Source organism: Lolium perenne, chromosome 5 (genome assembly GCF_019359855.2).
Source record: "Lolium perenne isolate Kyuss_39 chromosome 5, Kyuss_2.0, whole genome shotgun sequence".
Classification (NCBI taxonomy): Eukaryota; Viridiplantae; Streptophyta; class Magnoliopsida; order Poales; family Poaceae; genus Lolium; species Lolium perenne.
Genome location: NC_067248.2, coordinates 104,323,292 through 104,350,782, shown reverse-complemented (window position 1 = coordinate 104,350,782; position 27,491 = coordinate 104,323,292). Strand labels below are relative to the sequence as shown.

Below are 27,491 nucleotides of genomic sequence, written 5' to 3'. Positions count from 1 at the left end.
GCAAACATGATGCGGCGATGCAACTTATCCAAAGTTAAGAGGAATCGGAATCCCGTCACACAATTATTAGGTTCGAGTTGTTTATCTACCCCGCATATTAAATGTTGATTAGCATGGCAAGACATGGCATGGGTGCGCTACGCAAATTTAAATGGAACCGGGATAAGATATACAATCCCACATAATTCCATATTTATTTAGAAGATTCACTATTTACCCGAACCGGTGGGATATGCGATGCGATGCAACATGTATGATTGATGCAACAAGATAGATGAACATTTATAAAATAGGGTTGGTTAGGGTTAGGGTCTCACGGTATCGGAACATAGGGTCGCCGGATCGGAGTGGAAGAAGATGAAGCGAGGTCACGGGCTTTGAATCCGGGAAGGAGAACTTGGGGTTCCGTCTTTGGTCTCGGTGGCGAACTCGGATTTGCGACGATGGTCTCCATGTCGAGGACGATCTTGGAGTCGGTATCGATGTACTTGGTTTCACGGGGAGGAGCTCGAAGAATATCATTTTGGGTCGTCGGAGTGTCACACCATCACCACTGTGCCAACACCACAACCATCAGAGCACCAGAACAACGTCGGAGTGGTAGCAGTAGCTCCATCGCTCCACACACCAACACGGCAACACCAACATCGACAGCGAGACAACAGGGAACCGCACCCAGTGACGAGCTTGCAGCACTGCACTGTAGCAGGACATGGAGAGGTCGTGCTCGCGGGCAGGCCACGAGGACCAGGGGACCGGCGTCCGCGGCGAGCAGGGGCGGCGAGGCTCGGAACGTGCGTGTGGCGACATGTGCTCCCGCGCGCAGGACATGGAGGAGGTGACGAGGCGGCTCCCGCGGCCGCGGCGCGCGTCTGGCAGGGAGGCGCGGGCCAAGCGGAGAGGATGGAGGCGGTGCAGCGAGGGAGGGCGCCGGGGCGAGGACGGCGCGTGGAGCAGGGCGGAGAGGCGACGGGGTGCGAACGGGGTCGGGAGAGAAAGAGGAGCAGCTGGCCGTGGCCATGGTGGCAGCGGCAGTTAGCGAGCAGCAGGGAGGCGTCGGGGCGAGCCAGGCAGGCGGCGAGGCTGCGGTCGGGAGCGGGCCGTGCGAGAGGAGAGGAGCGGCTCGGTCGCTCGGGTCGTGAGAGTAGAGGGAGAAAAGGGGAGGGATTCGATCGCGTTTGGAAAAGAAGTGGAGGGGGACGGCTGCAAGATTGCCAGGGGAGGGAGGAAGCTGGCGGTGGAGGGGCTAGGGTTTGCCCTAACGGGCCAAAGAGAGGCCGCCGGCTGGGCCTACTTGGGCCTGGTCAGTTGGGAGCTTGTCTCCCCTTTTTTTTATAAAACGTTTTCTATTTTATTATTTTTCCTATTTGTGTTGAACCATTTTAAAATACCTTTTTTATACGAAAATAACCAGAAAAAAATATGTTTTAATTTTGGATAAAGAGAGAGAGGTAATTTTAATAATAAAATAGGTTTTAATAAAATAATTTTTTGGAGTGGAAACTATGCATGATGCTATGATGATGCACAAAAGAAAAACAATAACAATTCTAATATGGATGCTACCCTAGGCCGTTACAATGTACAACAGGTTAAGCAATACTAGGAATTCTAGATATTTCCGTTTCGAGCTTCACAGAACTTGTTTTTCGGATAAACTAGATCTGGCAGTACATGGATTTGTTTTTCTGAAAAAACAAATGGAACGGGCCAAAACTTGTGAGACCAACACGGGACAAGCCGGGCTGGGATTGACGCCCATGCGCGCATGAGGTCGTGGCTTGGCACGGCTCACGCCAGGCAGACCAGCTAGGACCATGCGAGGGAGGAGCGCATGCGCGTTAACGGCACGAGCAGCGGCAGCACGAGCACCAGCGGTGGCGCCATCCCGGACATGCATTTTGTCGAGCACATTGTGCTTGCGCGGGAGAGGAAGCGGCGGCTCCTCCTCCTTGACGCGGCGGCCCTCCTTCTCCACGACGCAGCGGGTTGTGCTGCTGGTGGGGATGCGTGGAGCGTGGCGGCATGCGGCCGTCGCGGAGGAAGGCGGCGGCCACGGTAGCGCGGCCCATTGCCGTCGCGGTGGAAGGCGGCGGCGCGCGGCGGCGATTTCTATCGCGTGGGGGATATCGTGGGAGAGGGGTACAGGCGAGGGAGAGGGGCACGGGAATGATATAAAGGGTGCTATTTCTCAGGCGCACCAGACCGAGTGCGCCACAGAATACCTTATTTCTGTGACGCACCTGACAAAGTGCGCCACATAAATACGTTATTTCTGTGGTGCACGAGGCCTGGTGCGCCACAGAAATAAGGAAATCAATGATTGGGGCTGGCAGGGTGTGGGCCCCACCTAATTTCTATGGCGCATTGGCTTGTGGTGCGCCACAAAAATAAGCTATTTTTGTGGCGCACCATGTCTGGTGCGCCACATAAATTGTTTCTGTGCTGCATATGCCGCTTGTGCGCCACGAAAATAAGATATCATCTATAAGGCTTTTCCTACTAGTGTGTTGTGAACTGTTGTCTATGCACAACCCTATTCTTCCACTTACATCCCGCACTATATGCATCAGTCTGTCTCGTAGATTTATTAAATATCAATGCCGAGTTCTGTTGCTATCCATATGCAGGATGAAACTTATGTGCCTCTACTCAAATGGATAAAAAATGATCCTGATGAGGCTGCTGTGAAGACGATGGTGCCGCCACCATCTTCTGAAAACCTCTACAAGCACAAGGCCACGGGTCAGCTGGGTGGTATCCTTTTCAGGAAGCAGGTATATTTTTTAATCCTCATGCATGATTTGATTTTTTTTCTGTTTATTGCCGGCTTTGTCTAATGCTTACCAAAAGTTCAGAAACACACACAACCCTATTCTTCCACTTACATCCAGCATGCATCAGTGTCTCATAGATTCTTTTAATATCACTGCTGGTGTCTATTGCTATTTAATTTTTCATATGCACATTGAAACTGCAAAGTCTTCATTGGTCAAAAGGATTGCAACTGTTGCTGATGAGGCATCTGCAAAGGCTGGCACCAAGTTAATGTCAGCCCTACCTTCTGGATGCGTATATAAGCTCAAGTCCATGCACCAGCCACGCCGTAACCATCCAAGGGTTCAGGTATATTTTCTTAAGCCACATATACATGCCATGATTTATGTCTGATATTATCACCGGCTCTATCTAATGCTTTTTTGGAATTCAGAAACACCAAATTAGCATGCTTATATTCATCATACACTAAATTTTCACTCTTCAGTTTGTAACATAGTATTATGCACTCGCTTGTCAACATTTGCATTACTCTGAACTATGCTCTTTACACAACCTAATTCTTTCACTTACATTCAGCGCTACGCCCTAGTAGTACCTCTCATGTTTCCTTCACCATCCCGATGCCGAGCTTGCGGGGATATGGCGGGCCCATGTACATACCCCGTGTATAACACCTCCTATGGCTCTATCTACCTTTGTAATAACTCTTTCACAGAGTTACATGTATGTATTCTCAGTGGTTTAGCATGAATTGGCATATAGTAAAGTCTTATTTTCAGTCTTCCTGCTTCTTACATTAGTATCAATTTTCACATGTAGACTGTACCTTGTGAACTTCGTTCAATGATGTGACGCCCCGGAACCGGTACCCTGAGGATCCCAGCGAACCCGCCGAAATCCGCAAGATATCGATTGAGACGCCCTCCGACACGACGTGCGCGACAAATCACACACGTGATGCCAGAGGAATTAACACGAGCGGTAACATTACAACAGGATTACAATAGAGCCCACAAGATACATATATTACAACAACGACTCCAACGAGTCAAGATACAAATATACAATACAAAGATCCGAATCATACAGAAGATCAAATATGTCCGAGTACGGGCAAGATACAAATTAGACTAAGAGTCCTGAAGATAACCAGTGGCGTCCATAACCCTGCCCAGGCCAAGCCGGAAGGGTAACCTTGCTAACGTCGTCATCTCGTACCTGTCAAAGTCGGGCCATCGGTTGCCGACAAAAGGGGGAGGAGACAAAAATAAAAGAAGGCGAGGGTAAGTACCATTGGCACGTACTTGCGAGACAAGACCAGCTATGCTCGCTGGTGGGCGGTATAAACTTCACCCGGCTATATGTGGAGTTTAGCGGCAGCAAAGCTACTATCGAATAGAGACACGCTACAACATCCGTCTACTCAGAGAAGATAAGAGAGCGCACAAGGTAACAGTTCTATACTCTGCAAACATAACACAACCGATGCGATCCCCCTTCGCCAAGAGGTATTGCAAAGGAACACACACTTTTGAAAAGGGTTTTATTAGCAAATTATTAACAACAGGAAATAAGGTGTAAGTTGTTCTATGATCAAGCTATACAATTCCAAGTCGTCCATAACCGCGGACACGGCTTATCGATAAGATGTACACCCTGCAGGGGTTGCCCAAATGTAACCATACGCATGCTCGACCCGCTTCTTATAGGCGATGTCTCACAACAAGACCGTTCCCAGTTCAACAAGAAAGTCTAGGGGGGCCACCCAACTAAGCTACCCGTGACGAAGTTCGGCCGTACTCCGAAGCGGACTCAGAGGTTTGCGCCGGCGGCTAGGCGTGCAAACCACACGCTTCGCTAAACGTCCCGCAAGGTACAGTACATAATATAAACACCCGAAGGCAACAAGAAGTAAACACCCGAAGGCAACAGGAAGTAAACACCCGAAGGCAACATGAAGTAAACACCCGAAGGAAAGAGGAAGTAAACACCCGAAGGCAACAGTAAGTAAAGCATGGCATACATGGCATAGGCAAATAAAACCAAGGTTGTGGCCCCCTTTTCAACTGACTTGAGAAAAGGTAATGGGTGAGGGGGGTCCCAATAAACGTCCCCACGTACGGGTAGAGCGCTCAATCTCGGAACAGATAACAAGAACTCGGGTCCTAGGGGACATTAGCAAGTCAAAGTTCCGATGCTTTCGCAAAGGGGCTCACAGATGCCTCTGCTTACAATTTTAGTTGTTAACAATAAAGTAAAGTGTGATTATCTCCAACAAAAGATATAGCATGTGATAACTGTTGGAGATATGCCCAAGAGGCAATAATAAAAGTGGTTATTATATATCTTTATGTTTATGATAAAAGTTTATATACCATGCTATAATTGTATTAACTGAAACATTGATACATGTGTGATATGTAAACAAACAAAGAGTCCCTAGTAAGCCTCTTAACTAGCTTGTTGATTAATAGATGATTAGTTTCATAATCATGAACATTGGATGTTATTAATAACAAGGTTATATCATTGTATGAATGATATAATGGACACACCCAATTAAGCGTAGCATAAGATCACGTCATTAAGTTATTTGCTATAAGCTTTCAATACATAGTTACCTAGTCCTTATGACCATGAGATCATGTAAATCACTTATACCGGAAAGGTACTTTGATTACATCAAACGCCACTGCGTAAATGGGTGGTTATAAAGGTGGGATTAAGTATCCGGAAAGTATGAGTTGAGGCATATGGATCAATAGTGGGATTTGTCCATCCCGATGACGGATAGATATACTCTGGGCCCTCTCGGTGGAATGTCGTGTAAATGTCTTGCAAGCATATGAATAAGTTCATAAGAGACCACATACCACGGTACGAGTAAAGAGTACTTGTCAAGAGACGAGGTTGAACAAGGTATAGTGTGATACCGATGATCAAACCTCGGACAAGTAAAATATCGCGTGACAAAGGGAATTGGTATCGTATGTGAATGGTTCATTCGATCACTAAAGTCATCGTTGAATATGTGGGAGCCATTATGGATCTCCAGATCCCGCTATTGGTTATTGGTCGGAGTGAGTACTCAACCATGTCCGCATAGTTCGCGAACCGTAGGGTGACACACTTAAAGTTGGATGTTGTAATGGTAGAACTTGAATATGGAATGGAGTTCGAATATTTGTTCGGAGTCCCGGATGTGATCCCGGACATCACGAGGAGTTCCGGAATGGTCCGGAGAATAAGATTCATATATAGGATGTCATTTTATGTGAATTAAAATGATGCGGAAGGTTCTATGGAAGGTTCTCGAAGGTTCTAGAAAAGTCCGGAAGAAACCACCAAGGAAGGTGGAGTCCACATGGGACTCCACCTCCATGGCCGGCCAACCCTAGTGGGGGAGGAGTCCCAAGTGGACTCCCCCTTAGGGGGCCGGCCACCCCCCCTTATGGAAGGTGGAATTCCCACCTCTAGTGGGAATCCTAGCTTGGGAAGGTTTCCCACCATATGGAAGGTTTTGGGTTCGGGTCTTATTCGAAGACTTGTAGTCCAACACTTGGGGCTTCCACCTATATATAGAGGGCCAAGGGGAGGGGGCCGGCCACACCAAAAGCCTCAAGCTTGGCCGCCCCCTATAGTGGCCGGCCACCCCCTCTCCCCAAACCCTAGCGCCCCGCTCCTCCACCATATCCCGCACGCTTAGCGAAGCTCCGCCGGATTTCTCCACCGCCACCGACACCACGCCGTCGTGCTGTCGGATTCAAGAGGAGCTACTACTTCCGCTGCCCGCTGGAACGGGGAGGTGGACGTCGTCTTCATCAACAACCGAACGTGTGACCGAGTACGGAGGTGCTGCCCGTTCGTGGCGCCGGAACCGATCGTGATCAAGATCTTCTACGCGCTTTTGCAAGCGGCAAGTGAACGTCTACCGCAGCAACAAGAGCCTCCTCTTGTAGGCTTTGGAATCTCTTCAAGGGTGAGTCTCGATAATCCCCTCGTTGCTACCGTCTTCTAGATTGCATCTTGGCTTGGATTGCGTGTTCGCCGTAGGAAAATTTTTGTTTTCTATGCTACGTTATCCTACAGTGGTATCAGAGCCAGGTCTATGCATAGATGGTTGCACGAGTAGAACACAATGGTTTGTGGGCGTTGATGCTCTTGTTATCTTTAGTTGAGTACTTTGCATCTTTGTGGCATAGTGGGATGAAGCGGCTCGGGCTAACTTTACATGACCGCGTTCATGAGATTTGCTCCACGCTTGACATGCAACTTGTATTGCATAAGTGGCTTTGCGGGTGTCTGTCTCTCCTACTATAGTGAAGATTCAATTTACTCTTCTATTGACAACACTAGTATCACCGTTGTGGTTCATGTTCGTAGGTAGATTGGATCTTGCTCGAAAACCCTAAACCACGTAAAATATGCAAACCAATTTAGAGAACGTCTAACTTGTTTTTGCAGGGTTTGGTGATGTGATATGGCCATAATGTGATGATGAATATGTATGAGATGATCATTATTGTATTGTGGCAACCGGCAGGAGCCTTATGGTTGTCTTTAAATTTCATGTTGAGTAGTATGATACGTCCAATTTGCATCACTATTTTGTATCATAATTTGCTGTTATTCATTGATATATTTCATATTGGGACACAATACTTATGTTATTTCATCTATTTTGCATGTTTCATCATCATTGGAGGATCAAGCACCGGAGCCAGGATTCTGCTGGAAAAAGCACCGTCAGAACGCAATATTTCGGAAGATCAACTGTGGAAGGGAATTTCACGAAAATTCCTATTTTTCCAGATGACGGAGGGAGCCAGAAGGGGAAGAAGAGAGGGGCCATCAGGCCTGCAGACCATAGGGCGGCGCGGCCCAGGCCCTGGCCGCGCCACCCTATGCTCTGGGGGGCCCACGACCCTTTTCGCCTCCTTTTCTTCGCGTACTCCTTCGTCCCGAAACCTAAGCCACGTAGGATCCTCACGAAGGGTTACAGCCGCCTCTGCGGGGCGGAGAACACCAGAGAGAAAAGAGCTCTCCGGCGGGCAGGAATCCGCCGGGGAAATTCCCTCCCGGAGGGGGAAATCGACGCCATCGCCATCGTCATCGAGCGGGACATCATCTCCATCATCATCATCATCATCTCCACCATCTACACCGCCATCACCACCGCTGCACCTCGTCATCGCTGTAGCAATTCGGGTTAAATCTTGATTGTTTGATAGGGGAAACTCTCCCGGTGTTATTCTATACTTGTTGTAGATGCTATTGAGTGAAACCATTGAACCAAGGTTTATGTTCAGATTGTTATTCATCATCATATCACCTCTGATTGTATTCCATATGATGTCTCGTGAGTAGTTCGTTTAGTTCTTGAGGACATGGGTGAAGTCTAAATGCTAGTAGTGAATTATGGTTGAGTAATATTCAATGTTATGATATTTAAGTTGTGGTGTCATTCTTCTAGTGGTGTCGTGTGAACGTCGACTACACGACACTTCACCATTTATGGGCCTAGGGGAGTGCATCTTGTATTCGGTTGCTAATTGCGGGGTTGCCGGAGTGACAGAAACCTAAGCCCCCGTTAGTATATCGATGCAGGAGGGATCGCAGGATCTCAGAGTTTAAGGCTGTGGTTAGATTTATCTTAATTACTTTCTTGTAGTTGCGGATGCTTGCAAGGGGTATAATCACAAGTATGTATTAGTCCTAGGAAGGGCGGTGCATTAGCATAGGTTCACCCACACAACACTTATCAAAACAATGAAGATTAATCAGCTGTATGTAGCGAAAGCACTAGACTAAAATCCCCATGTGTCCTCAGGAACGTTTGGTCATTATAAGTAATCAAACCGGCTTGTCCTTTGTGCTAAAAAGGATTGGGCCACTCGCTGCAATTATTTATCTCGCATTTTATTTACTTGTACTTTATTTATCTGCAATATCAAAACCCCCTGAATACTTGTCTGTGAGCATTTACAGTGAATTCTTCATCGAAACTGCTGCCAACACCTTCTGCTCCTCGTTGGGATCGACATTCTTACTTATCGAAGATACTACGATACACCCCCTATACTTGTGGGTCATCAAGACTATTTTCTGGCGCCGTTGCCGGGGAGTGAAGCGCTATTGGTAAGTGGAATTGGTAAGGAAAACCTTTACTGTTTGTGCTGATTTTATTTCTGCCTGCTGCTATAAATCATTATGGAGAGATCTTCTCTTCAATTTCTATTTGGGAAATCTACTACTACTGCAACGGTAGTGGATGAAGCGCCAGGTGAGGAAGTAGTACCATATAAAATACCTATGAAAATTATTGAACGTGTTATGGATAACCGCTATGAAGGGGATGGAACTGTCCATCCTGGTGATCATTTACTGTTTTTGCATGAATTATGCGGTTTATTCAAATGTGCAGGTATTTCTATGAATGAAGTTAGGAAGAAACTATTCACTATATCGCTGTCTGGTAAAGCGGCGCACTGGTATAAATTGCTGAAGAATGGTGATTCTATTGATTGGGAGGACATTGTGCCTTTATTCTATTCCAAATTTTATCCTCCAAGTGAAATTCACAAAGATCGGAACCGCATATATAATTTTTGGCCTCATGATGGAGAGAGTATCGCCCAAGCTTGGGGGAGATTGAAGTCTTTGATGCTCAAATGCCCCATTCATGAGCTTCCTGGTAATGTTATTATTGATAATTTCTATGCAAGACTTTCTTTTCAAGACAAGACCTTGCTGGATACTTCCTGTTCTGGATCATTTACACGCAAGAATGAAGAGTTTAAAAGGGACCTTCTTGATCGGATCCAAGAAAATACTGAAGGATGGGAGAACGACAAAGATAGAGAATCAGGTATAATTTATGATTATAAATGCATTGAAGCTTTTATGGATACTGATAAATTTCGTAATATGAGTGCTACATATGGTCTTGATTCCCAAGTTGTTGCAAATCTTTATAGAGCTTTTGCCTCTCATTATGAACTGCCTAAGAAGAATTTTGATAAGTATCATGAACCGTATAAAGATAAAATTGATTCATCTGTAAACAAATGTGTAGTGGTTGAAATCAAGTTGATAATGTTATTCCTGAAGCTTATATTGAAAAAACTCCTTTCCCTGCTAAAATGAAGGAGTACTCTGTCATATCTAGTGCAGTTAATAAAAGTGAAAAGAAACCTAAAGAACCTGAAGAACAAATTAAAATTGAACCTGCTGTTGCTATAGTTAAAGATCTTGTGACTGAAAATGTGGAGGATGGTCATATTATTTTCTGTGAAGATGCTTCTAATATTGTTTCACATCCTAATAAATCCAAACAAGTTAGTGTTCCTATGCTATCTGTTAGAATTGGTGATCATTGCTATTATGGTTTATGTGATATTGGTGCAAGTGTTAGTGCTATTCCTTATGAGCTTTACACGGAGATTATGCACGAAATTGGTTCTTGTGAACTTGAAGATATTGATGTGGTTATTCATCTGGCTAATAGAGAAACTATTTCTCCAATTGGTATTGTTCGAGATGTGGAAGTTCTATGTGGTAAGATTAAATATCCTGCTGACTTTTTGGTACTTGGTTCTGCTGCTAGTCATCATTGTCCTATCATTTTTGGTAGACCTTTTCTAAATACTTGTGGAGCTATTATAGATTGTAAGAAAGAGAAAATTTTGACTAGATTTGCTGGTGAACCTTATGAATTTAACTTTTCTAAATTTACCAAAACTCCTTATAAAGTTGACTTGCCTAGTAATGATTTTAAAATGGAGCAGTGTGCATCTATTGTTCTTGTTCCTAATAATCCCTTGCAGCAACATTTGGAGAATAGTGAAAGTGAAGCTTTTAGGAAAGAAAGAGATGAGCTTGAGGAAATTTTCCTTCGCCAACCTATTCTCAAGCATGATTTACCGGTGGAAGATTTGGGTACAACACCGCCACCGAAGGAAGATCCTGTTTTTGATTTAAAGCCTTTACCTGATAATCTTAAATATGCTCATATTGATGATAAGAAAATATATCCTGTTATTATTAGTTCTAAGCTTTCAGAAATTGAGGAAGAAAGGTTATTGGAAATATTGAAGAAACACCGAGGAGCTATTGGCTATACTCTTGATGATTTGAAAGGGATTTCTCCTTCTATTTGCCAACATGCTATTAATATGGAAGAAGATGCAAAGCCTGTTGTTGAACATCAATGTCGTCTAATTCCGAAGATGAAGGAAGTGGTAAGGAACGAGGTATTAAAACTCCTTGAAGCTGGTATTATATATCCTATTGCTGATAGTAGATGGGTTAGTCCTGTTCATTGTGTTCCTAAGAAAGGAGGAATGACTGTTGTGCCTAATGATAATGATGAGCTTATTCCTCAAAGAATAGTTGTAGGTTATAGAATGTGCATTGATTTTCGAAAAGTTAATAAAGTTACTAAGAAAGATCATTACCCTTTACCCTTTATTGATCAAATGCTAGAAAGGTTATCTAAAAATACTCATTTTTGTTTTCTTGATGGTTATTCTGGGTTTTCACAAATTGCTGTTAAAGCTAAAGATCAAGAGAAAACCACTTTTACTTGTCCTTATGGAACTTATGCTTATAGGCGTATGCCTTTTGGTTTATGTAATGCTCCTGCTACTTTTCAAAGATGCATGTCTGCTATTTTTCATGGTTTTTGCGAAAGTATTGTAGAGGTGTTCATGGATGATTTTTCCTGCCTATGGGAATTCTTTTGATAATTGCCTGCGAAACCTCGATAAAGTTTTGCAGAGATGTGAAGAAACTAACCTTGTTCTTAATTGGGAGAAATGCCACTTTATGGTTAATGAAGGAATTGTATTGGGACATAAAATTTCCGAGAGAGGTATTGAAGTTGATAGAGCTAAAGTTGAAGCAATCGAGAAGATGCCCTATCCGAGGGATGTTAAAGGTATTCGTAGTGTTCTTGGTCATGCTGGGTTTTATAGGAGATTTATTAAAGATTTCTCTAAAATTTCAAAGCCTCTTACTAATCTTCTTCAAAAAGATGTACCTTTTGTTTTTGATGATGATTGTAAGGAAGCTTTTGAAACTCTAAAGAAAGCCTTAACAACTGCTCCTGTAGTTGAACCTCCTGATTGGAATTTGCCTTTTGAAATTATGTGTGATGCTAGTGATTTTACTGTAGGCGCTGTTCTTGGACAGCGGGTAGATAAGAAATTAAATGTTATTCATTATGCTAGTAAGACTCTTGATGCTGCTCAAAGAAATTATGCTACAACTGAAAAGGAATTGTTGGCTGTAGTCTTTGCTTGTGATAAGTTTAGACCTTATATTGTTGATTCAAAAGTTACAATTCATACTGATCATGCTGCAATTAGATACCTTATGACAAAGAAAGATGCTAAGCCGAGGCTTATTAGATGGGTACTTCTGTTGCAAGAATTCGATTTACATATTATAGATAGGAAAGGTGCTGATAATCCTGTTGCTGATAATTTGTCTAGATTGGAAAATATTGCTTATGATCCTGTTCCTGTTAATGATAGTTTTCCAAATGAACAATTGGCTGTAATAAAGGTGAGCTCGCGAGAGAGCCCTTGGTATGCAGATTATGCTAACTTTATTGTTTCGAAGTACTTGCCTCCAACCTTTTCAGCTCAGCAACGGAGGAAATTCTTTTATGACTTGAGGCATTATTTTTGGGATGACCCACACTTATATAAAGAAGGAGTGGATGGTATTATGCGAAGATGTGTTCCTGAATATGAACAACAGGAGATATTGAATAAATGTCATGGAAGTGTTTATGGAGGACATCACGCTGGAGATAGAACCGCGCAAAAGGTTCTACAATCAGGTTTTTATTGGCCAACACTCTTCAAAGATGCAAGGAAATTTATTTTATCTTGTGATGAATGTCAAAGAGTTGGTAATATCTCCAGACGCAATGAAATGCCTATGAATTATACTCTTGTTATTGAACCATTCGATTGTTGGGGATTCGACTTCATGGGACCTTTCCCTTCTTCAGACGGTAACACTCATATACTTGTCGCTGTTGATTATGTTACTAAATGGGTAGAAGCTATACCTACAAAAAGTGCTGATGGTGAGACCTCTATAAAAATGCTTGTAGATATTATATTTCCTAGATTTGGAGTACCTAGATATATTATGACTGATGGAGGTTCTCATTTTATTCATGGAGGTTTTAGAAAAACTCTTGCTAAGTATGGTATTAATCATAGAATTGCTTCTGCTTATCACCCTCAAACTAGCGGTCAAGTAGAATTATCAAATAGAGAGATTAAAGCTATCTTAGGTAAAACTGTTAATAAATCTAGAAAGAATTGGCCTAGCAAATTGAAAGAAGCGTTATGGGCTTATAGAACTGCTTATAAAAATCCTATGGGAATGTCACCTTATAAAATGGTTTATGGAAAAGCTTGTCATTTACCTCTAGAACTAGAGCACAAAGCTTATTGGGCTGTTAGAGAACTAAATAAAGATCCCAAATTAGCTGGTAATAAGAGGTTGTTGCAAATAAGTTCTCTAGATGAATGGAGAAGTGAAGCTTATGAAAATGCTAAACTCTTTAAAGAAAAAGTTAAGAAATGGCATGATAGAAGGATCATCAAAAGAGAATTTAATGTTGGAGATCAAGTTCTATTGTATCGGTCTCGTCTCAGATTCTTTGCAGGGAAATTACTCTCGAAGTGGGAAGGACCATATGTTGTTGAGGAGGTGTATCGTTCAGGAGCAATTAAAATTAGCTCTCTCCAAGGCAATGCCACACAAGTGGTGAATGGACAAAGACTCAAGCATTACATCTCGGGCGATTCTTATAATGTTGATGTTGATATTATTCAAATGGAAACACCGGAGGCTTTCATCAAAGGACAAATTGACAGTCCGCCAGAACTGGACTTTGAATAGGTAACAGTATAGGTAATAAAAAGTCCGCGTTTACCCTTCCGAACATTATTTCTGCTGTTTTTGGAAAATATGAAAAATTACGGAATCGAAACGGAGTGGAAAAGACGCGCGAGGGCGTGCCACCATAGGCCGGCGCGGGCCCCACCCTGGCCGCGCCGACCTATGGTCTGGCCGCCTCGTTGCCCCTTTCCGACTCGTTTTCGACCTGGAACCTTCCTTTTGTCGTAAAAATATTTGCTATATAATCCCCCGGACCCCTGGAGGTCCGTAATATCGTTTTCTCGTCGTGTTTTGTTTCGAGCTGTTTTCTGCCAGATTTGTTTTGATCTAGAAGCACCATGGTCTCCAACAACAACAACAAGGAACCTTCGAAGGAAAATATTCAAGACCCGGAGCTGAAGAAAGAAGATGCAAGAGAGGATGAAGAAGTGGAGGAAGCTCCGCAGGAACACCAACAAGCCACCGTCGCAAGTATTGGCGTGATATCAAGTCCATCCAACATCAAGAGGAGTGCACGAATCGCCACCGGAGGAGCGGTTCCACGTCACTACTTGGCTCCAAGGACATCTTATCCGAGCCATTACAACCCTTACCGCAATCTAATCTACGATCGCCAAACTGAAAGGACCCCCAAGGTAGTGTTGCCAAGTAATTGGGATATAAATCGTTCTGACACTGCAGGAGATAAGGAGCCTGAGGCTGAAGAGTGGGGAAATAACTCCAAGAGTTGGGACTCACCGTCGGACAGACTCCTTAACCGCGTCGAGCACAATTCAGAGATGATTCGCAATCTCATATACAGGATTGACGAGCTCCAGGAGCTTATTGAGAAGCTTGTCAGGAATTCATCACCACCATCGCCGAAGGAGTAATTCATCATCGGTATTGGCATCCCCTTGGTTTGTTCCAAGCTTGGGGGAGTGCCGCGGTATCACATCACCACCACCTTTATCTTTTACTATCAAGTAGTGTCATATCATGAGTAGGGAAGTTATTATATGGAATAGTATGCAATGTGGAAGTATCTCTCTTAGTTAGTTATCTATGTATCCGTTGGTGTGAGTTATCGTTATGGAATATTAATGAGAAGTCTTATCATTTACTTTTCGCACACCTTATTTTAAGTTTGCAATCTCCATTATACGATTACTCTTGACATGAGTATTGATATCACTTTGGGAGCATCAAGTAAATCTATTTGGTTTTGGCAAACTTAGCATTGGTCAATAGCAACAACATCTTGATGTTTAATGAAGGAGAGAAACACACTTAGATACATTACTCTATTATCTCTATGCTTAGTATTCTTAAGTTAAAATTGCTTGTACTTATGAGAAGGATGCATGATTGTTTCTATCATATGTATATTTGTTTGTTTCCCTCAACCTTTATGCTTGCTATCAAACCTTGCTAGCCAAAGACCTGTATCGAGAGGGAATGCTTCTCATACATCCATAACCTTAGACCAAACCTATGCCATTTGTGTCCACCATACCTACCTAGTACATGGTATTTTCTGCCATTCCAAGTAAATACTTCATGTGCTACCTTTAAATTATTCAAACTACTACTCCTTATTTGTGTCAATGTTTTATAGCTCATGAGGAAGTATGTGGTGTTTTATCTTTCAATCTTGTTGGGCGGACTTTCACCAATGGACTAGCGGCACATCCGCTTATCCAATAATTTTGCAATAAGAGCTGGCAACGGGGTTCCCAGCCCCAATTAATAACTTTCATTAATAATTCTCTTCACATGTTTTGCTCTGACTTATCAGTAAGCAACTTAATTTTGCAATAGACACTCCTCCATGGTATGTGAATGTTGGAAGGCACCCGAGGATTCGGTTAGCCATGGATTGAGAAAGCCAAGGTTGGGGGGAGTGTCACCCATAATAAAACTAAAATACATGTGTAAACAAAAGAGAAGGGGGATGATCTACCTTGCTGGTAGAGATACCGTCCCTCATGGGAGCCGCTCTTTGAAGGTTCGTTTGGCAAGGGGGTTAGAGTACCCGCTACCATTCGTTGACAACAACAAACACCGCTCAAAATCTTACTTTTATTCTCTTTATATGATTTCAAAACTTGAAAAGCTCTAGCACATGATTTAATCCCTGCTTCCCTCTGCGAAGGGCCTGTCTTTTACTTTTATCTTGAGTCAGTAAACCTATTTCCCTCTATCTCAAGCAAGCAATTGAGTTGTTGTGAACCAATCATTTATGCTGTGATCCAGTTAATCATGTCTTTTATACTTTCTTGTTTAGTACCAATTTTATCTGAATGAATATGACCTTGAAGTTATCAATGATTATGAGGAGATTGTTATGCTTAAATATGAAAGCTCAGCTATAAAATCTAATATGAAAGCTTTGCTTAAAAGTACAATCCGTTAGTAGTTCTCTGACCAAGAACAAAGTTTGCCATCACCAATTATGATTTCTTATGCACCTTTACTTGTGATTTCTCTTTACTTATTTCGAGATGAGTTATATGAGGAAGTTGTTTACTAGAATGTCTTGTGTGAATGAATATGATGCTTCTTGTCCGTATTTTATTTATCGACTCTTCACTCCATAAACATGTGGTCTTGTTTATCGAGCTTAGTTTCGCTTGGGGACAAGCGAGGTCTAAGCTTGGGGGGAGTTGATACGTCCAATTTGCATCACTATTTTGTATCATAATTTGCTGTTATTCATTGATATATTTCATATTGGGACACAATACTTATGTTATTTCATCTATTTTGCATGTTTCATCATCATTGGAGGATCAAGCACCGGAGCCAGGATTCTGCTGGAAAAAGCACCGTCAGAACGCAATATTTCGGAAGATCAACTGTGGAAGGGAATTTCACGAAAATTCCTATTTTTCCAGATGACGGAGGGAGCCAGAAGGGGAAGAAGAGAGGGGCCACTGTGGGCCCAGACCATAGGGCGGCGCGGCCCAGGCCCTGGCCGCGCCACCCTATGCTCTGGGGGGCCCACGACCCTTTTCGCCTCCTTTTCTTCGCGTACTCCTTTGTCCCGAAAACCTAAGCCACAGAGGGATCCTCACGAAGGGTTACAGCCGCCTCTGCGGGGCGGAGAACACCAGAGAGAAAAGAGCTCTCCGGCGGGCAGGAATCCGCCGGGGAAATTCCCTCCCGGAGGGGGAAATCGACGCCATCGCCATCGTCATCGAGCGGGACATCATCTCCATCATCATCATCATCATCTCCACCATCTACACCGCCATCACCACCGCTGCACCTCGTCATCGCTGTAGCAATTCGGGTTAAATCTTGATTGTTTGATAGGGGAAACTCTCCCGGTGTTATTCTATACTTGTTGTAGATGCTATTGAGTGAAACCATTGAACCAAGGTTTATGTTCAGATTGTTATTCATCATCATATCACCTCTGATTGTATTCCATATGATGTCTCGTGAGTAGTTCGTTTAGTTCTTGAGGACATGGGTGAAGTCTAAATGCTAGTAGTGAATTATGGTTGAGTAATATTCAATGTTATGATATTTAAGTTGTGGTGTCATTCTTCTAGTGGTGTCGTGTGAACGTCGACTACACGACACTTCACCATTTATGGGCCTAGGGGAGTGCATCTTGTATTCGGTTGCTAATTGCGGGGTTGCCGGAGTGACAGAAACCTAAGCCCCCGTTAGTATATCGATGCAGGAGGGATCGCAGGATCTCAGAGTTTAAGGCTGTGGTTAGATTTATCTTAATTACTTTCTTGTAGTTGCGGATGCTTGCAAGGGGTATAATCACAAGTATGTATTAGTCCTAGGAAGGGCGGTGCATTAGCATAGGTTCACCCACACAACACTTATCAAAACAATGAAGATTAATCAGCTGTATGTAGCGAAAGCACTAGACTAAAATCCCCGTGTGTCCTCAGGAACGTTTGGTCATTATAAGTAATCAAACCGGCTTGTCCTTTGTGCTAAAAAGGATTGGGCCACTCGCTGCAATTATTTATCTCGCATTTTATTTACTTGTACTTTATTTATCTGCAATATCAAAACCCCCTGAATACTTGTCTGTGAGCATTTACAGTGAATTCTTCATCGAAACTGCTGCCAACACCTTCTGCTCCTCGTTGGGATCGACATTCTTACTTATCAAAGATACTACGATACACCCCCTATACTTGTGGGTCATCATAGTATTTCAAAGTAGTTGTAATAGTTGCTACATGGAGGACGATCATGAAGACGGCGCCATTGACCTTGGTGCTTCGCCGACGATGATGGAGATCATGCCCGTTGATGATGGAGATCATGTCCGTGCTTTGGAGATGAAGATCAAAGGCGCAAAGACAAAAGGGCCATATCATATCACATATGAACTGCATGTGATGTTAATCCTTTTATGCATCTTATTTTGCTTAGATCGCGACGGTAGCATTATAAGATGATCCTCTCACTAAAATCTCAAGATAATAAAGTGTTCATCCTTAGTAGCACCGTTATCAAGTCTTATCGTTTCGAAGCATCTCGTGATGATCGGGTGTGATAGATTCGATAAGTACATATAACGGGTGCAAGACAGTTTTGCACATGCGGATACTAAGGTGGCCTTGACGAGCCTAGCATGTACAGACATGGTCTCGGAACACGTGATACCGAAAGGTAGAGCATGAATCATATGATTGATATGATGAACACTTTGAGTGTTCGCCATTGAAATTACATCTTGTCTCGTGATGATCGGGCATAGGTGTGATGGATTTGGTTCGTGTGATCACTAAGACAATGCGAGGGATATTGTTTTGAGTGGGAGTTCACCTAGATTTTTAATTATGTAGAATTAAAATTTGAACTCAAATTGTCATAAACTTAGTCTAAACTATTGCAAATATGTTGTAGATATGGCGTCCCCAATCAATTTTAACCAGTTCCTAGAGAAAGAAAAGCTTAAGAGCAACGGTAGCAACTTCACCGACTGGTTCCGTCATGTGAGGATCTTCCTCAATGGCGGAAATCTGCAATATGTGCTTGATGCACCGCTAGGTGACCCTCCTGCAGAAACTGAAACCGATGAAGTAAAGAATGTTTACGCGACTCGGAAAACTCGGTACTCTCAAGTTCAGTGTGCCATCTTATGCAGTCTGGAATCCGATCTTCAAAAACGTTTTGAGCACCACGATCCTCATGAGTTGATGAAAGAGTTGAAGACTATTTTTGAGACTCATGCGGCCGTGGAATGCTATGAAGCATCGAAACACTTTTTCAGCTGTATGATGGAAGAAGGCAGCTCCATTAGTGAGCACATGCTCGTTATGACCGGGCATGCGAAGAAACTCAGTGACTTGGGAATAGTGATTCCTAACAGACTGGGGATTAATCGTGTCCTTCAATCACTGCCACCAAGTTACAAGAACTTTGTGATGAACTACAATATGCAGAACATGAACAAGGAGTTTCCTGAACTCTTTGGCATGCTAAAAGCTGCTGAGATTGAGATCAAGAAAGAGCACCAAGTGTTGATGGTCAACAAGACCACCAGTTTCAAGAAACAGGGCAAGTCTAAGGGAAAATTCAAGAAGGGTGGCAAGAAAGCTGCCACGCCTCCTATGAAACCTAAGAACGGCCCTAAGCTTGATGCTGAGTGCTATTACTGCAAGGAGAAGGGACACTGGAAGCGTAATTGCTCCAAGTATTTGGCAGATCTGAAGAGCGGCCTTGTCAAGAAGAAGAAAGAAGGTATATCTGATATACATGTTATAGATGTTTATCTCACTAGTTCTCGTTCTAGTACCTGGGTATTTGATACTGGTTCGGTTGCTCATATTTGTAACTCGAAACAGGAACTAAAGAATAAACGACAACTGCTGAAAGATGAAGTGACGATGCGCGTTGGAAACGGATCCAAGGTCAATGTGATCGCAGTCGGGACACTTCCTCTACATCTACCTTCGGGATTAGTTTTAAGCCTAAATAATTGTTATTATGTACCTGCGTTAAGCATGAACATTATATCTGGATCTTGTTTAATGCAAGACGGTTATTCATTCAAGTCTGAGAATAATGGTTGTTCTATTTTTATGAATAATATCTTTTATGGTCGAGCACCACAAAAGAATGGCTTATTTCTGTTAGATCTCGATAGTAGTAATACGCATATACATAACATTGATGCTAAGCGAATTAAATTGAATGATAATTCTACTTATATGTGGCACTGTCGTCTTGGTCATATTGGAGTGAAACGCATGAAGAAACTCCATACTGATGGATTACTTGAATCACTTGACTTTGAGTCACTTGATAGATGCGAAGCATGTCTGATGGGAAAAATGACTAAGACTCCATTCTCGGGTATGATGGAGCGAGCTACTGACTTATTGGAAATCATACATACAGATGTGTGTGGACCAATGAGTGTAGCATCGCGCGGTGGTTATCGTTATGTTCTAACCTTCACAGATGATTTAAGTAGATATGGGTATATCTATTTAATGAAACATAAATCCGAAACTTTCGAGAAGTTTAAGGAATTCCAAAGTGAAGTAGAAAATCAACGTAACAAGAAGATTAAATTTCTACGATCTGATCGCGGAGGTGAATATCTGAGTTATGAGTTTGGCATGCATTTAAAGAAATGCGGAATACTTTCACAATTGACACCGCCGTGAACACCACAACGAAACGGTGTGTCCGAACGTCGTAATCGAACTCTCTTAGATATGGTTCGTTCTATGATGTCTCTTACTGATTTGCCGTTATCATTTTGGAGTTATGCATTAGAGACAGCCGCATTCACTTTAAATAGAGCACCATCAAAATCCGTTGAAACGACGCCGTATGAATTATGGTTTAATAAGAAACCTAAGCTGTCGTTCCTAAAAGTTTGGGGTTGCGAAGCCTATGTAAAAAGGTTACAACCGGACAAGCTAGAACCCAAAGCGGAGAAATGCGTCTTCATAGGATACCCTAAGGAAACTATAGGGTACACTTTCTATCACAGATCCGAAGGCAAGATCTTTGTTGCTAAGAACGGAACCTTTCTTGAGAAAGAATTTCTCACTAAAGAAGTGACTGGAAGAAAAGTAGAACTCGATGAGATTGAAGAATCTCTACTCGTTGATCAGAGTAGCGCAGTACCGGAAAATGTTCCTGTACCACCTACACCGGCAACAGAGGAAGCTAATGATAATGATCATGAAACTTCAAATGAGACAGCTACTGAACCTCGCAGATCGACAAGGGATCGTGCCACTCCAGATTGGTATGATCCTTGTCTAAATGTCATGATTGTGGATAACAATGATGAAGACCCTGCGACGTATGAAGAAGCGATGATGAGCCCAGATTCCAACAAATGGCAAGAAGCCATGAAATCCAAAATGGGATCCATGTATGATAACAAAGTATGGACTTTGGTAGACTTACCTGATAGCCGAAAGGCTGTCGAGAATAAATGGATCTTCAAGAGAAAAACAGATGCTGATGGTAATATTACTGTCCATAAAGCTCGACTTGTCGCAAAGGGTTTCCGACAAATTCAAGGTGTTGACTACGATGAGACTTTCTCACCAGTAGCGAAGCTAAAATCTGTGAGGATTTTGTTAGCAATAGCTGCATTTTTCGATTATGAGATTTGGCAGATGGATGTCAAAACGGCGTTCCTTAATGGAGACATTGAGGAAGAGTTGTATATGGTACAACCCAAAGGTTTTGTCGATCCTAAAAATGCTGACAAAGTATGCAAACTTCAGCGTTCAATCTATGGACTGAAGCAAGCATCGAGAAGTTGGAACCGACGTTTTGATAAGGTGATCAAAGACTTCGGGTTTATACAGTGTCATGGAGAGGCCTGTATTTACAAGAAAGTGAGTGGGAGCTCTGTAGCATTCCTGATATTATATGTAGATGACATATTATTGATTGGGAATGATATAGAACTATTAAGCAGTGTAAAGGGTTATTTGAATAATAGTTTTTCAATGAAAGACCTTGGTGAAGCATCATACATATTAGGCATCAAGATTTATAGAGATAGATCAAGACGTCTAATAGGGCTATCACAGAGTACATACCTGGACAAGATTCTGAAGAAGTTTAGAATGGACGAAAGTAAGAAAGGATTCTTACCTATGTTACCAGGCAAGGTCTTGAGTAAGACTCAAGGACCGGCTACGGCAGAAGAAAGAGAAAGGATGAGTCAGATCCCCTATGCCTCGGCAGTAGGCTCTATCATGTATGCCATGCTATGTACAAGACCGGATATAGCACATGCTGTTAGTTTGACTAGCAGATATCAAAGTGATCCAGGAATAGAACACTGGACAGCGGTCAAGAATATCCTGAAGTACTTGAAAAGAACTAAGGATATGTTTCTTTGTTATGGAGGTGACCAAGAGCTCATTGTAACAAGTTACACCGATGCAAGTTGGAACACTGATCCTGATGACTCTAAGTCACAATCTGGGTACGTGTTTATATTGAATGGTGCTGCAGTAAGCTGGGCAAGCTCGAAGCAGTGCACGGTGGCGAAATCCTCAACAGAATCGGAGTACATAGCGGCTTCAGAGGCTTCATCAGAAGCGGTATGGATGAAGAGGTTCATTGTAGAGCTCGGTGTGGTTCCTAGTGCATTGGACCCACTAGTCATCTACTGTGACAACATGGGTGTGATACGCGTAGATGCACACGTCCGTTGGGAACCCCAAGTGGAAGGTATGATGCGTATAGAAGCAAGTTTCCCTCAGTATGAAACCAAGGTTTAATCGAACCAGTAGGAGCCAAGAAGCACGTTGAAGGTTGATGGTCGCGAAATGTGATGCGGCGCAACACCAGGGATTCCGGCACCAACGCGGAACCTGCACAACACAACCCAAGTACTTTGTCCCAACGAAACAGTGAGGTTGTCAATCTCACCGGCTTGCTGTAACAAAGGATTAAACGTATCGAGTGGAAGATGTTTGCAAAGAAAACAGTAAACACAATTGCAGTAGATTGTATGCTATGTAAAGAATAGGACCGGGGTCCACAGTTCACTAGAGGTGTCTCTCCCATAAGATAAAAGCATGTTGGGTGAACAAATTACAGTCGGGCAATTGACAAATAGAGAAAGGCATAACAATGCATATACATGATATGATAAATATAGTGAGATTTAATTGGGCATTACGACAAAGTACATAGACCGCCATCCAACTGCATCTATGCCTAAAAAGTCCACCTTCAGGTCATCATCCGAACCCCCTCCAGTATTAAGTTGCAAAGCAACAGACAATTGCATTAAGTATGGTGCGTAATGTAATCAACAACTACATCCTTAGACATAGCATCAATGTTTTATCCCTAGTGGCAACAGCACATCCACAACCTTAGAACTTTCATCACCGTCCCAGATTCAATGGAGGCATGAACCCACTATCGAGCATAAATACTCCCTCTTGGAGTTAAGAGTAAAAACTTGGCCAGAGCCTCTACTAATAACGGAGAGCATGCAAGATCATAAACAACACATGAACAATAGATTGATAATCACCATAATCATAGTACTCTCTATCCATCGGATCCCGACAAACACAACATATAGAATTACATATAGATGATCTTGATCATGTTAGGCAGCTCACAAGATCCAACAATGAAGCACAACAAGGAGAAGATGACCATCTAGCTACTGCTATGGACCCATGGTCCAGGGGTGGACTACTCACTCATCACTCCGGAGGCGACCATGGCGGTGTAGAGTCCTCCGGGAGATGAATCCCCTCTCCGGCAGGGTGCCGGAGGCGATCTCCTGAATCCCCCGAGATGGGATTCGCGGCGGCGGCGTCTCTGGAAGGTTTTCCGTATCGTGGCTCTCGGTACTGGGGGTTTCGCGACGGAAGCTTTAAGTAGGCGGAGGGTCAACGCGGGGGCCACACGAGGGGCCCAGGGGGTAGGTCGGCGCGGCCAGGGCTTGGGCCGCGCCGGCCACCCTCCTGGCCTCCTCGTGGCCCCACTTCGTTAGGTCTTCGGGCTTCTGGAAGCGTCGTGCAAAAATAGGACCGTGGGCGAAAGTTTCGTCCAATTCCGAGAATATTTCTTTACTAGGATTTCTGAAACCAAAAACAGCAGAAAACAAAGAATCGGCTCTTCGGCATCTTGTTAATAGGTTAGTTCCGTAAAATGCATAAATATGACATATAATGTGCATAAAACATGTAGGTATCATCAATAAAGTAGCATGGAACATAAGAAATTATCGATACGTTGGAGACGTATCAGCATCCCCAAGCTTAGTTCTGCTCGTCCGAGCTGTAAAACGATAACAAAGATAATTTCTGAAGTGACATGCCATCATAATCTTGATCATACTATTTGTAAACATATGTAATGAATGCAGCGATCAAAGCAAAGGTAATGACATGAGTAAACAAATGAATCATATGACAAAGACTTTTCATGAATAGTACTTCAAGACAAGCATCAATAAGTCTTGCATAAGAGTTAACTCATAAAGCAATAAATCAAAGTAAAGGTGTTGAAGCAACACATAAGAAGATTAAGTTTCAGCGGTTGCTTTCAACTTATAACATGTATATCTCATGGATATTGTCAACATAAAGTAATATAACAAGTGCAATATGCAAATATGTAGGAATCAATGCACAGTTCACACAAGTGTTTGCTTCTTAAGGTGGAAGGAGATAGGTAAACTGACTCAACAATAAAAGTAAAAGAAAGGTCCTTCAAAGAGGAAAGCATCGATTGCTGTATTTGTGCTAGAGCTTTTATTTTGAAAACATGAAACAATTTTGTCAACGGTAGTAATAAAGCATATGAGTTATGAAAATTATATCTTACAAGTTGCAAGCCTCACGCATAGTATACTAATAGTGCCCGCACCTCGTCCTACTTAACTTGGACTACCGGGTCTTCGCATGCCATGTTTCAACCAAGTGCCACAAAGGGGTACCTCCATGCCGCCTGTACAAAGGTCTAAGGAGAAAGCTCGCATTTTGGATTTCTCGCTTTTGATTATTCTCAACTTAGACATCCATACCGGGACAACATGGACAACAGATAATGGACTCCTCTTAAATGCATAAGCATGTAGCAATGATTATTGTTCTCATATGAGATTGAGGATATATGTCCAAAACTGAAACTTCAACCATGATTCATGGCTTTAGTTAGCGGCCCAATGTTCTTCTCTAACAATTTTGCATGCTCCAACCACTAAAATGATAGACCTTCAGACAAGACGGACATGCATAGCAACTCACATGATATTCAACAATAGTTGATGGCGTTCCCGTAAGCATGGTTATCGCACAACAGGCAACTTAATAAAATATAAAGTGCATAAGTACATATTCAATACTACGATAGTTTTTAAGGCTATTTTGTCCCATGAGCTATATATTGCAAAGGTGAATGATGGAATTTTAAAGGTAGCACTCAAGCAATTTACTTTGGAATGGCGGAGAAATACCATGTAGTAGGTAGGTATGGTGGACACAAATGGCATAGTAGTTGGCTCAAGGATTTTGGATGCATGAGAAGTATTCCCTCTCGATACAAGGTTTAGGCTAGCAAGGTTATTTGAAGCAAACTCAAGGATGAACAAGTGCAGCAAAACTCACATAAAAGACATATTGTAAACATTATAAGACTCTACACTGTCTTCCTTGTTGTTCAAAACTCAATACTAGATATTATCTAGACCTTAGAGAAACCAAATATGCAAATCAAATTTTAGCAAGCTCTATGTATTTCTTCATTAATGGGTGCAAAGTATATGATGCAAGAGCTTAAACATGAGCACAACAATTGCCAAGTATCACATTATCCAAGACATTTTAGAATTACTACATGTAGCATTTTCCAATTCCAACCATATAACAATTTAACGAAGAAGAAACTTCGCCTTGAACATTATGAGTAAAGCCTAAGGACACATGTGTCCATATGCAACAGCGGAGCGTGTCTCTCTCCCACAAAGTGAATGCTAGGATCCATCTTATTCAAACAAAAACAAAAACAAAAACAAACCGACGCTCCAAGTAAAGAACACAAGATGTGATTGAATAAAAATATAGTTTCAGGGGAGGAACCTGCTGATGTTGTCGATGAAGAAGGGGATGCCTTGGGCATCCCCAAGCTTAGACGCTTGAGTCTTCTTAAAATATGCAGGGATGAACCACGGGGGCATCCCCAAGCTTAGAGCTTTCACTCCTCTTGATCATAGTATATCATTCTCCTCTCTTGACCCTTGAAAACTTCCTTCACACCAAACTTCAAGCAAACTCATTAGAGGGTTAGTGCACAATTAATAATTCACTCATTCAGAGGTGACACAATCATTATTTTCACTTCTGGACATTGCATAATGCTACTGGACATTAGTGGATCAAAGAAATAAATCCAACATAGCAAAAGAGGCAATGCGAAATAAAAGGCAGAATCTGTCAAAAACAGAACAGTCCGTAAAGACGAATTTAGAAATGGCACCAGACTTGCTCAAATGGAAAAACTCAAAACTAATGAAAGTTGCGTACATATCTGAGGATCACGCTCGTAAATTGGCAGATTTTTTCGAATTTCCTACAGAGAATTGTGCCCAGATTCGTGACAGACAGCAATGCTGTTTCTGCGCAGCGATCCCAAATATAACATCAACTTTGACATAGAAACTTTACTTGGCACAAAAACATGATAAGGAGAGGTTGCTACAGTAGTAAACAACTTCCAAGACTCAACAAAACAAAAAATTGCTGTAGGTAAAAACATGGGTTGTCTCCCATAAGCGCTTTTCTTTAACGCCTTTCAGCTAGGCGCAGAAAGTGCAAATCAGGTAACATCGAGAGTAGAAGCATCAACATTATTTTTCATGCAAACACAACTTGTTGCAGAGGGTACTTTAGGTGCTCCATTATCTAAATTCTCTATGGTGGTGCTAGGGGTTTTAGAAATTTTAGGCCTATAATAATTCTTTTGTTTAGGCACTTTAGAGGCGTACATGAATTTTTGCTCTTTACCCACATAAGCTTTCTCATTATACTTGAGAGAAGAAAAGGTTGAACCCAAGGTTCCCATAGCTTTTTCAAGTTCATCAATCCTATTGGTTTGATTATCATGGATAACACAAGTTCCTAGGACACTAATTCTTTCATCAATTCCTCCTAGGGATTTATCAAGTTCATCAGTTTTATCCAATAACATTTCTAATTTAGTTTCAATACTTGGAAAATTTTTCTCTATGGTTTCCAATTTTTTCATAACATCTTCAAGAGAGATTTCAATTTTAACTTCATTAACAGGTGGTATTCCAACTAGACTCTCAATGATGCAACTAGCTTCTAAAGCGGGAGTTCCTAGGAAATTACCTCCCGAAAGAGTATCAAGAACATACCTATTCCAACTAGATAAACCAACATAAAAGTTCCTAAGAAGGATAGTGGTGGAGTGTTTCTTAATGCACCTTTGATGAGCAATACTAATTCTATACCAAGCATCTTTAAAACTTTCTCCTCCTTGTTGCTTAAAAGAACGAACTTCAACTTCAGGATTACTCATTTTAGTAGCAGTAAAATTAAACAAACTAGATAAAATAAATGCAAGTAACTAATTTTTTTGTATTTTTGATATGGAGAGCAAGACAGTAAATAAAGTAAAACTAGCAACTAATTTTTTTGTGTTTTGTTTAGGTGCAGCAAACAAAGTAGTAAATAAAATAAAGCAAGACAAAAACAAAGTAAAGAGATTGAGAAGTAGAGACTCCCCTTGCAGCGTGTCTTGATCTCCCCGGCAACGGCGCCAGAAATTTAGCTTGATACGCGTAG

The 27,491-nt window shown here is 42.3% G+C and overlaps 1 long non-coding RNA gene across 1 annotated transcript in view; it reads right to left on the bottom strand.

The window, feature by feature from the left end:
* Positions 1-3,758: 3,758 nt before the first annotated feature.
* LOC139831274 (uncharacterized) overlaps positions 3,759-27,491 on the bottom strand; it is a 254,774-nt gene continuing 231,041 nt past the window's right edge. The window contains exon 2 of the long non-coding RNA XR_011745971.1: positions 3,759-3,999. This is a non-coding gene — a long non-coding RNA (uncharacterized lncRNA). The remainder of the gene's footprint in view (positions 4,000-27,491) is intronic.